Source organism: Neomonachus schauinslandi, chromosome 4 (assembly GCF_002201575.2).
Source record: "Neomonachus schauinslandi chromosome 4, ASM220157v2, whole genome shotgun sequence".
NCBI classification, from domain to species: Eukaryota; Metazoa; Chordata; class Mammalia; order Carnivora; family Phocidae; genus Neomonachus; species Neomonachus schauinslandi.
In genome coordinates, this window is record NC_058406.1 from 180,063,800 (window position 1) to 180,076,769 (window position 12,970).

Consider the following 12,970-nt stretch of genomic DNA (forward strand, 5'->3'; position numbering starts at 1 on the left):
GCTTGTTCTTTGAAAGAATTAATAAGATTGATAAACCACTGGCCAGACTTATCCAAAAGAAAAGAGAAAGGACCCAAATTAAAAAAATTATGAAGGAAAGGGGAGAGATCATGACTGACACCAAGGAAATAGAAACAATTATTAGAAATTATTATCAACAACTATATGCCAATAAATTAAGCAACCTGGAAGAAATGGATGCCTTCCTAGAAACCTATAAACTGCCGAGACTGAAACAAGAAGAAATTGACAACCTGAACAGGCCAATAACCAGTAATGAGATTGAAGCAGTGATCAAAAACCTCCCAAAAAACAAGAGTCCAGGGCCTGATGGATTCCCTGGGGAATTCTACCAAACATTCAAAGAAGAAATAATACCTATTCTGCTGAAGCTGTTTCAAAAAATAGAAACAGAAGGAAAACTTCCAGACTCATTCTATGAGGCCAGGATTTCCTTGATTCCCAAACTAGGCAAAGACCCCATCAAAAAGGAGAATTTCAGACTGATATCCCTGATGAATATGGATTCCAAAAATCTCAACAAAATTTTAGCTAACAGGATCCAACAGTACATTAAAAGGATCATCCACCATGACCAAGTGGGATTTATCCCCGGGATGCAAGTGTGGTTCAACATTTGCAAATCAGGGCGCCTGGGTGGCTCAGTTGGTTAAGCGACTGCCTTCGGCTCAGGTCATGATCCTGGAGTCCCGGGATTGAGTCCTGCATTGGGCTCCCTGCTCAGCAGGGAGCCTGCTTCTGCCTCTGACCCTCCCCCCTCTCATGTGCTCTCTCTCTCTCATTCTCTCTGTCTCAAATAAGTAAATAAAATCTTAAAAAAAAAAAAAATTTGCAAATCAATCAGTGTGATAGAACACATTAATAAGAGGAGAGAGAGGAACCATATGGTCCTCTCAATTGATGCAGAAAAAGCATTTGACAAAATACAGCATCCTTTCCTGATTAAAACTCTTCAGAGTATAGGGATAGAGGGAATCTTCCTCAAGTTCATAAAATCCATCTATGAAAAACCCACAGCGAATATCATCCTCAATGGGGAAAAGCTGACAGCCTTTCCCTTAAGATCAGGAACACGACAAGGATGCCCACTCTCGCCACTGTTGTTCAACATAGTACTAGAAGTCCTAGCAACAGCAATCAGACAACAAAAAGAAATAAAAGGTATTCAAACTGGCAAAGAAGAAGTCAAACTCTCTCTTTGCAGATGACATGATATTTTATGTGGAAAACCCAAAAGACTCCACCCCCAAATTACTAGAACTCATACAGCAATTCAATAATGTGGCAGGATAAAAAATCAATGCACAGAAATCAGCTGCTTTCTTATACACTGTAGAAACTATAACATAACTCTAGAAAGAGAAATTAGAGCATAGATTCCATTTACAACAGCACCAAAAACCATAAGATACCTCGGAATAAACCTAACCAAAGAGGTAAAGGATCTATACCCTAGGAACTACAGAACACTCATGAAAGAAATTGAAGAAGACACAAAAAGATGGAAAAACATTCCATGCTCATGGATCAGAAGAATAAACATTGTTAAAATGTCTATGCTACCCAGAGCAATCTATACCTTCAATGCCATCCTGATCAAAATTCCAATGACATTTTTCAAAGTGCTAGAACAAACAATCCTAAAATTTGTATGAAATCAGAAAAGATCCCAAATCACCAAGGAAATGTTGAAAAAGAAAAACAAAGCTGGGGGGCATCACGTTGCCTGATTTCAAGCTATATTGCAAAGCTGTGATCACCAAGACAGCATGGTACTGGCACAAAAAGAGACATATAGACCAATGGAACAGAATAGAGAGCCCAATATGGACCCTCGACTCTATGGTCAAATAATCTTCGACAAAGCAGGAAAAAACATGCAATGGAAGAAAGACAGTCTCTTCAATAAATGGTGCTGGGATAATTGGACAGCTATATACAGAAGAATAAAACTCGACCATTCCCTAACACCATACACAAAGATAAACTCAAAATGGATGAAAAAGGGCGCCTGGGTGGCTCAGTTGGTTAGGCGACTGCCTTCAGCTCAGGTCATGATACTGGAGTCCCTGGATCGAGTCCTGCATCAGGCTCCCTGCTTGGCGGGGAGTCTGCTTCTCCCTCTGACCCTCCCCCCTCTCATGTGTTCTCTCTCATTCTCTCTCTCTCAAATAAATAAATAAAATCTTTTAAAAAAAAATGGATGAAAGACCTCAATGTGAGACAGGAATCCATCAAAATCCTAGAGGAGAACATAGGCAGTAACCTCTTTGACATCGGCCACAGCAACTTCTTTCAAGATACATCTCCAAAAGCTAGTGAAACAAAAGCAGAAATGAACTTTTGGGACTTCATCAAGATAAAAAGCTTCTGCACATCCAAGGAAACAGTCAACAAAACAAAGAGGCAGCCCACAGAATGGGAGAAGATATTTGCAAATGATACTACAGATAAAGGGCTGGTATCCAAGATCTATAAAGAACTTCTCAAACTCAACACCCCAAAAACAAATAATCAAGTCAAAAAATGGGCAGAAGACATGAACAGACACTTCACTGAAGCAGACATACAACAAATGGCTAACAGACACATGAAAAAATGTTCATCATCATTAGCCATCAGGGAAATTCAAATTAAAACCACATTGAGATACCACCTTACACCAGTTAGAATGGCAAAAATTGACAAGGCAAGAAACAACAAATGTTGGAGAGGTTGTGGAGAAAGGGGAACCCTCTTCCACTGTTGGTGGGAATGCAAGTTGGTACAGCCACTTTGGAAAACAGTGTGGAAGTGCCTCAAAAAATTAAAAATAGAGCTACCCCATGACCCAGCCATTGCACTCCTGGGTATTTACCCCAAAGACACGGATGTAGTGAAAAGAAGGGCCATATGCACCCCAATGTTCATAGCAGCAATATCTGCAATAGCCAAACTGTGGAAAGAGCCAAGATGCCCTTCAAAGGATGAATAGATAAAGAAGATGTGGTCCATATATACAATGGAATATTACTGAGCCATCAGAAAGGATGAATACCCATCTTTTGCATCAACATGGATGGGACTGGAGGAGATTATGCTAAGTGAAATAAGTCAAGCAGAGAATGTCAATTATCATATGGTTTCACTCATTTGTGGAACATAAGGAATAGCATGGAGGACATTAGGAGAAGGAAGGGAAAAATGAAGGGGGGGAATCAGAGGGAGAGATGAGCCATGAGAAACTATGGACTCAGAAACAAACTGAGGGTTTGGGGGGGGGATGGGTTAGCCTGGTGATGGGTATTAAAGAGAGCACGTATTGAATGGAGCACTGGGTGTTATACGCAAACAATGAATCATGGATCAACACATCAAAAACTAATGATGTATTGTATGGTGACTAATATAACATAATAAAAATTAAATTAAATTAAAAAAATAAACAAAGAGAAACACACAGAAAATAAGGTTACGTATTAATTGACTGATGAAAATGTTGGGACCAGAGGCTTGGGGGAAACAAACCCTGTGTGTTCCCAAGGAGCAGTGTCTCAGCATTCCCTAGGTCAGTGTTCCACGATGGTTTTATAAAACATAACGACCGTGAATAATGAGAATCATCTGTCTCTCACCGCCTGGGATGAGGCTGTATGGCCAGGCTCTGAGCTGGACAGGAACTTCTGTGGTGTATCTTCTTGCTCTTGTGTACTTCTGCTTCCGACCTCTTACTACCTGAGGGGCAGCAGCCTTTAAGAATTCATAACCCCCTGTCTTCTGGCAGCCAGGAGAGGAAGATGCCAGATCAGGCAAGAAAGTATACCCTGCAGGTAACAATTAAGAAAAGCAGACTTGAACTTCCCTGTCCTTCCTGGACTAAGAAGGACAGCACACCAACCATAACACAATTACTGTCCTTGCCTCTTCGGGATTATTATACAGCTCGATCATAACAATAAAAAAAATCTATTCCTAGCCGAAACTGTCTGCAGTTGCTCAAAGGAGCAAAGCAACTTCTGTACCTTCAGAGGAAGCCAAGTCACATAAAAGTGCCCACGAAGGCAAAGGGGACACTCTTGGCCCAGAGCAGCCAGCAGCCTCCCAGGCCTACGTTCTAGGAGGACTTTTAGACAATTTCATTTTTATCCCCACCACGGCAGAGACACATTTCAGTCCCTCCTAGCTCCTTTTCCAAAGACAATTTAGTAATATCAGGAGCTGGATCCATCTTTTTTATGATCATATAAATAACAACCATCCAGGGCTGGCCTTGGCTGTTTGTTCTCTCGAAATATTAAATTAGCTTCTGTGGGAGAAAGTAAATTTAAAAGACACGCTTATTGTTTCTATAAAGACTGGGAGAATCAAGAGCAGGGTCTGCCCAATGTGGAAATGCAAAGGCTGGAGGAGGGGACCACGCATTTGGTTAGGCCACCTTCCCAAAACTCTTAGACCAGAGCTTAGTACTTTTATGACAATTCTCAGATCATAAGAGCTTGACTATTTTCTTATTAGGAACGAGTAACAATCAGCCCTCAACATTTCTAAAGAAGCTCTGTGAACTGAAGACTCAATATCCCTCAGCCTTTGCCCCCTGCCCTGCCCCATTGGAGTTTTCTGGAATAAGCGTCTGATTGTTTGCAGAGGTCAGCTCTTCCGGACACAGTGAAAGGCCAGCTTTGTCAAATGCCAGGCTGTAAATCATAAAGGTCCGGGAGTAATCCTTGTGATCGCACGCCTGAAGGTGTAAGGCCTGAGGGCTGTCATTCACGCGTGCATGCGTTCACTCAATTGCTAAGTAGATATTGAGCGCCAACTGTGTTCTTGGCCCTGTGCTGGGCATCGGAGATACAGCCAAGAGCCAGGCATCACCCCTGCCCTTAGGGAGCTCCCAGCTGAGTCAGGGACTGAAGCATTTGGGAAGACCATTACCATCCAGTATGGAAGCTACAGGACAGGAGAGTCATGGTGTTGTTGAAACACGTAGGAGGGCATCCACCCCAGTCCCCAGGGATCTGGGAAAGTGAAACTGAGCCCCAAGAATGGATGTGAGCTGGCCAGACAAGAGGGAGAAGCTGCTTATCTCCAGCATAGGCCAGGGCGAGAGAGAGTCTGGCGGTTTCCATACTTTCGTCGGCTTGGCCCAGACAGTATGAGAAGGAAAGCATTAAAAAAGGAGATCACATCAGAATGGCTAAAATTAACAGGAAACGACAGATGTTGGCGAGGATGCTGAGAAAGGGGAACCCTCTTACACTGCTGGTGTATGCAAGTTGGTGCAGCCACTCCGGAAAACAGTATGGAGCTTCCTCAAGAAGTTGAAAATAGAGCTACTCTACGACCCAGCAACTGCACTACTGGGTATTTACCCCAAAGACACAAATGTAGGGATCCGAAGGGGCACCTGCACCCCAATGTCATAGCAGCAATGTCCACAATATCCAAACTGTAGAAGGAGCCAAGATGCCCTTCAACAGACGAATGGATAAAGAAGATGTGGTCCCTATATACAATGGACTATTACTTATAGCTATCAGAAAGGATGAATACCCAACATTTGCATCAACATGGATGGGACTGGAGGAGATTATGCTAAGTGAAATAAGTCAAGCAGAGAAAGTCAATTATTATTTTATTTCACTCATATGTGGAATTTAAGAAACAAAACGGAGGAGCATGGAGGAAGGAAAGGAAAAATAAAACAAGACGAAGTCAGAGAGGAAGACAAACCATAAGAGACTCTTAAACATAGGAAACAAACTGAGGGTTGCTGGAGGGGAGGGAGGTGGGGGGATGGGGTAACTGGGTGATGGGCATTAAGGAGGGCACCCTGCCTTGGGGTCTGCTTCAAAGGGTCTGCATCAAACCCAACAGAGACCGATATTTTTCCCATCCCCCAGGGATTACACCTCCTGCTCCACCAACTAAAGCTCCTATCCAAGGTTCCTCCAGGGCCATGAAAATGTCATACCTACTTACAAATGTGATCCTATAATAAATGGAGTATTACTGGCCTAGAAGCAGCATCCTTTAAGAAACTCAATCCTGTGTGAAGAGTCTTTGCTGGATCTGTCTTATTAAGCCACATGCCCCTCCAGTGTGGGTCAGTTGAGCTCATGGGGTCTCCCTACTAGTAATGGGAGTTACTGGGGTCCCTATAGTAATCACCTTACATACCTACCCACTGGACCAAGTAGCGGACACTCTATGCTCCACTCCATGCTCTAGTTGATGGTGAGGCCACAGAAAGCATCCTAAGGAACAGGCATCTGCAATGGCACCCAAATCCAATGAATTTTCACAGGTTACCAGATGAGTGAGCTTCTGGCATTTACCAGCACACACTGCTTCCAGAAAGTATTGCTGGTAAACAGAACAGGAATAGCAAGATAAGAACACAGCTAAATTCCTTATTATCTACACTACAATAAATAAGTCAGTGGGAGGAACAAGGATACAGACAATCCAAATCTCCATCCTGAATGGGTAGGCTCAAGTTACCCTTCTCATTCACAATTCAAATTATTTCCTTCTTGACCTCCTTCTTCATCTGTGGCACAACCCTGCTATAACTCGGACCCAGATGTTCCCCAGCGTAGGCTGACTAGACGGGTTCTGCGTCTAACTGCTGATTACTTCGTTTGTATGTGGTTTCCTTACAATAATGTCATCATGCGGGTGCCCACCGCCAGGAATGTTTTTGGATAGTTTCAGCTTTTATTGAAATCAAGACTCCACCTAATCAATTTCCCCCTCTGTGCCTGCTCCCTCACTATAATCAAAAGAAGCCATATTGTTCCCATTTTCCATGTTTTCTCCCTCTTGTGCCTTTCTAAGAACTTGCTAAAATAACTAAGTATCTTTAAAATCTTTCCGTCCTTCTACATATGAATTCCCACCAAGAATGCCCTCTCTGATTAATACCACCACTCATTAACCAGATCTTCCATTTCTTTAAAAGAAATCAATAAATTATTTATACAAGGTCTCTAGATTTTTAAATGCTGATGAGTAAAATTAATTAATTGAATGAATGGATGAATAAATGAGTGAATGAATGAATGAATGAATGAATACACTCTTTGGGCCAAAAAGCACACACCTGCAGCTTGAATGAAGCCTGTGTCTGCTGGCTTGTAGCTTCTGGTAATCAGGCACTTCATTTTTCCAATGGATCTGTTAACAGACCATGATGCTTAAGGCTTCCTTGTCTTTCCACTGATGGTTCCCTTAGCTTAGAATTTCTCCTCTCTCCCTCCACCTGGATTATCTCTTTCTAAACCTTTCTTAATGATGAATCTCCTATGAAAATGTCCCTGTTCCTCCTGCCCCATCAGTGAGAGCCCATAATGCCTCCTCCACAATATTTCTTGTCTTGTGCCTACACCTTCAGCTGCCTTCAACACACCCCCCCACACACACACACATAGGGACATTTTGGTTTCTTCTTCTTCTTCTTTCTTTGGGGGGGACAGTTCCTGGATATTGGAGTCTTGCGCTGTATAGCTCGGCACATCCACGTCAGTAACACCAGGAGCTATGGCACCTCCAGGTCCCTGCGGGTAAGGTTTACAGTACCTGCCACACAGATGATACCCAATGAATGTTTATTGGATTAAGGGTAGGAAGAATGGATAAAAATGATTTCTTAAACATGTCATGAATTCAAGTTCTTCCCAACAAATGCTATAGAACTTAGTGGGTCTGAATGTATCTATCCTCACAAGTGCGACATTAAATTTGGAGGATGGCCAAACAACATCTACAGTATCTTCCCGCTTACCCCTCCCTCGACAATGTCCACATACTCCTATCATCTCCCATTTGCTTGTTTGCTTCCTCTAACCCACTGGTTCTCAGCTGAGAGTGATTTTGCAATCCAGGGAATATTGGGCAATGTCCGAAGACAATCTTGGTTGTGCCCATTGGGGAGAGCTGGTGGCATCTAGTGGGTAGAGGCCAGGGGTGCTGTAAACCTATTACAGTGCCCAGGACAGCCCCCACGACTAGGAATCATCCAGTCCAAGCGGTCAATAGTGCCGAGAGTGAGAAACCTTCGCCTAAGAGACATTTGCCCCTGCTGTCGTATTGGGCAGGCACTCAGAGAGGGTTCCCGAATTGAGGTGATTAAAGGTCCAGGTGCTTCAGAATGGAGGATGGGATTTAGAGTTGGCAGCTTACAGAAACATTTCATATGAACCCGTGTTGTCAACGGGGAGCTGCCAAACACCCTGACCTGAGCCCATTCCTTTCAAAGAATTCACTGAACTGCCCCAATACTTCACAAATGCTCTGTATTATGCATGATTGGTGGGTCACCTTTTCAGTTAAATTCAGCCTGAACTGTGCAATTGACATAGAAGGAACAAATGGGCTGTGTTTTCCTATGAATTTAATATGGGATTATAGTGTTTTCCTCTATGAAAGTTGGCACTTTCCAGCTCTGGTGGGAAATAGCATTATAATGGTAATAACACCTTTTATTCAGTGCATACTGGTGTGGGTTGAATGGTATCCTGCCAAGCAATATGCTGACATCCTAACCCCTGGTCCTTGTGAATGTGACCTTCTTTGGAAATAGGGTCTTTATGGATGGAATCAAATGGAGGCCATACTACAGGAGGGTGCTGTCCTTATAAGGAAAGAGAGAGGTTTGGAACACACAGAGAAGGCCATATGAGGATGGAGCAGAGACCGGAGTAGACACACCCGAACCACCAGAGGCCCTAGAAACTAGGAAGAGGCAAGAAGGATTCCGCCCCATATCCTCCAGAGGGAATGTGACTCCGCCAACATCTTGATTTTGGACTTCCAGCCTCCGGAACTGTGCCAGATATAATTCTTCCCTTTTAAGCCACCCAGTTTATGGTAATTTGCATAGCAGCCCTAGAAAATGAACACACTTACTGCATCCCAAGTACAATGTGTGCATTACCTCCTTCAATCCTTACAACCATCCATGAAGCAATATTATCCCCATTGCACATATGGTAAAACTGAGACTCAAAGAAGTTACAGGGCTCTCCCACAGTTGCACAGCTAATAGGGACAGAGCCAGGATTCAAATTCGAGTCCACGATTCTAGTGCTGTACCCCTAATTCCAAGTGCCTTGCCATCTCCCCAAAAGGCACTGAGTTATCCGTTTTCCCTCCTCCCCCCACCCCCAGTGCTTAAAAAATTAAAGTTGCAGTTAAAGCCTTACTGTTTCTGTCCTCCCTCAGAGTGCAGGGTGGAATTTGTACAGAACCTCTCGTGTTCCCGATTCCTTTTCAAAGGAAGCACTGCTCGAGCTCACCTCTCCAGGGATCTGCCTCCCTGAGTCAGAATTCACCCGTCTGACTTCACCACGCCTCTGCCTTCCCTAGATCCATGAGCCCTCAATGACCACTTCTTGTGTCATGCTTTTCAAATCCTGCCTCGCTAGTCCTGTCTGAGCGAGCTCAAGGAGAGACCCCAAAGTGAAATGGAAAGTTCCTAAGATTTGACTCCACCTCCCCAGACCCGGGTTTGGAGCCCCCACACAGCTCTCTCCTCTCCTGGACCTCCCCGGTCCTTACCTGTAAAACACAGACAGACACAAAAAGAGATTCTTTCAGCTTAACTAGACTCCTGCCTGCCATATCCTCACCTATGAGGGTGTTCACCTCCCTGGCCAAGCAACCCAGGCAAAGTTAAGCAAAACGCACCCTCTCTATTTCTGGCCAGGATTTAGGCCCTGTTCCCATCTGCTTGTCCAGCCTGTGAGCTGGACTACAGAGCACAGAAACCCCAAGAATGTTCCCTGGACTTCCCAAAGCCACAGTCAGAACCACTGCCAGGTCTAAGCAATCTCCACATTCCTGCCCCCACCAGGAACCAGGTAGCACCCCAGGGCCAAGCAGAGGAGCTGCTGTCTGGGGAGGGAGAAGCTTGCTGGGGTAGGAGCTGCTGTCCTTCCTTTACTCCTTTCCCAGGGCTGCACCTCCTTGTCCCCTGGAAGCCGGTGGGCGGGCCATGCTCCTGTGGTGCAGCCAACCAGTGAAGGCTGGGAATAGATGCAAACATCTCCGAGTCTTGCTGGGGCTCCCTGAGCAACACACATGGACAGTGCCACTACTTAGGACCCCCAGACACCTCTTTCTTCCAACCCACAGCCTTCCCACCCTCAGCAGCGGATGTAGCCCCTTCTGCCTTCGGAGTCCCCATCCAGTAAACATTATGAGATCTAACATTTTGGGGGACTCACTATATAACCAACAACCTTCTAGCTCTTTACAAAACCACCTCGCATCCTCCTCACCACAGACCACTGTGGGGCACGGATTATTGTCAGGGCCTTCGGTGGGCTCTTCCCTCTTTCTGGAAGGCCTTTGCAGGAGGATGAAGAGTGACCCCCCCCCCCCCCCCAAGATATTCAAGCCCCAATCCCTGGAGCCTATGGATGTTACATGACAAGAGGAACTTTATAAATATGAGAAAGATTCTGTAATGGGGAGATTATTCTGGATTATCCCAGCAGGCCCTACATGTGTTCATAAGTATAGGAGGAAGGCAGGGGAAGACAACACACAGGGAGGAGAAGGCAACATGACAGAAGCCGAGAAAGATCTAAAGATGCTCTGAAGAGGGAGGAAGGGGCCAGGAGCTGAGGAATGCAGCTCAGAAGCCAAGAAAAGCAAGGAAACAGACCCTCCAGTATTCTGGAGGGAGTAGAGCCCTGCCGAAAACCTCGACTTGAACCCAGAGAAGCTGATTTTGTACTTCTGGCACCCAGAACTGTTAAGACAGTAAGTCTGTGCTATTTTAAACCACGAGCCTATATTTTTTCCAGCAGCCCCAGGAAACTAGCACATGTCTGTTTCCCTGGCTTTTCGGGGGCTCACCCCACCCCTTCTTCTCATTCCCATCTCAGGTCAAATGGTACCTTCGAGACAGGTCCTCACCAACCAACAATCCAAGGACGTGCCTCCTCCCACAGGACACTTTTTACCATCCACCCTGTTCAGTCTCTTACCTGAAATGATCCTGTTTCTTTCTTCTGCTTGCCCTATGGCTCCCCGCTCACTACACTGTTTCATGAGGACAGGACCGTGTCTGTCCTATCCATCACCCAATGCCTAGAGCCCAGAAGAATGCCTGGCACATCCAGGGGCTCCAGATGGGTTTGTTAATGGAATGAAGGTGCATCTTGAATACGAGGAAGCTGGGGCTCAAAACTGTCCAAGGTCGCCCAGCCAGCAAATGCCAGAACTACAATGTTGACCTTCAGTGCCTCGACCCCAGGCTCTCTGCTCGGCTGGCTGCCAACCTCTACCTTGGGTCTTACCACAAGCTCCAGTTCCCTCCTGGAAGTAGTGAATGGTGCCGGTGTTGAAATAGGGACTCTGGAGCCACAGCTAACAGGCTCTGAACTAGCTGCTTGATGCGGGCACCTCCCGGGCATCGGTAGAATGGGCAGAAGGATGACGGGGCCTGATTTACAGGCTGGTGCGGGAAGTAAATAGTTAACCAGGCACAAAGCACCCCTCATCAGACCTGGCGGGTCACCCTACAAGGGAGGACTAGCTCTTCCTCTGCTCCCCTGACATTCCCAAGGATAAATCCCTGGGCCTCTTGTTTACATGGAGCGCCGAGCAGAGATATTTAAATCAACTGACTCGTAACATCTAAACACAAGCACTAAGCCCAGAAGGAAAAAGAAGGGGGGAAACTCAGTAATTTGAACTTTAACAACTGGATAATGATGGGCTGAATGCTTGGATGCAGAGAAGCACTTCTTCAGATGGCCACAGATCGCTGTCACGGCTTCATTTTCGGGTCATCATCACCAGCAGGGAGCTCAGTGTCGAGTTTCAGTGCCCTGGAAGGCCCACTTAAGCCATCTTAATGATCTTCTCCCATGTTGCTGCAAAGCCACCAGCACATTTTCCATCAGATTCGCTCTCGGTGAAATAATGACAAGTATAATGCTCTCCTCGGGCCCGTGGAGATGGGCATGGAGAGAAGACATTCCCGAGGCTGCAGGAAGACTTCCCACAGCTTCGGCTGATGGCCCTCAGGTTCCAGTTGGCTGAGGAAGGTGAGAGGTGGAGGGTGCTCATTGTCTCCACAGAGGGGTCAGTGCTCCCTCGGGCCAAGAGTGGCATGGATTTGGGCCAGGAACGAGCTGCTTGATTTGGGGATAAGCCTCCCTCCCACTGAATCCTGATCCCCTGTTTTTTAAGCTCTATGATGTCAGGGCTGTAGAAATCTTTAACAGGAATGCTTTCCCCGAGACAGAGAGAGAGAGAGAGGAGTCAAACATATTGAGATTTTAAAAATGTCTTTGTTGTTGCTAAAATCATTGGAGCACCACCACTTAGAAGTGGCAATAAAGTTACTCATTTGCACACCCTCCTCAAGACACAAGAGCTCCCACTTGGAGATGGAGCCTGTCCCACTGGCCGACTGCATGGCCAAGAGGAGAGGTCAGACTGCAGAACAGGAATCTGCGTCAAAATGCTAGAGATGCTATTGGCCCAGACAAGGATGATGAGGGACAGAGAGAGGCTGCTGGAGCTAAGAGCTATAAAGGTAAACTAATAGGACTCAGGGATTTGCAGGGTATTATCACCGTCCTATGACATATATGATAATAATGTATGTTATTATAGTTATATATAATATGCTATATTTTTAATAATTTGTATCTTATACCTATGCAGATAAAGATATAGATACAGAGAAACAAGAAAGTGAGAAAAGAAGTGAGAGATTTATGTACATAAAATCACAGCCTCCCCAAGATACCTTCAGGAAGAAGCCAGGTGACATGGCCAGAGCAGAGAGAGGCCGGGTCTGCAGTGCACGTCGGGCAGACTCCAGCTTTCCCTGCAAGTTACAGTTTCTTACAGAAACACCTGCTTGTAGGTAACCATTTCACTGAACAGGGTGGGATGTCAGGTTGCGGACAAACAAGGACTCGGTTCTTCTCCACTACATCCCCCCACA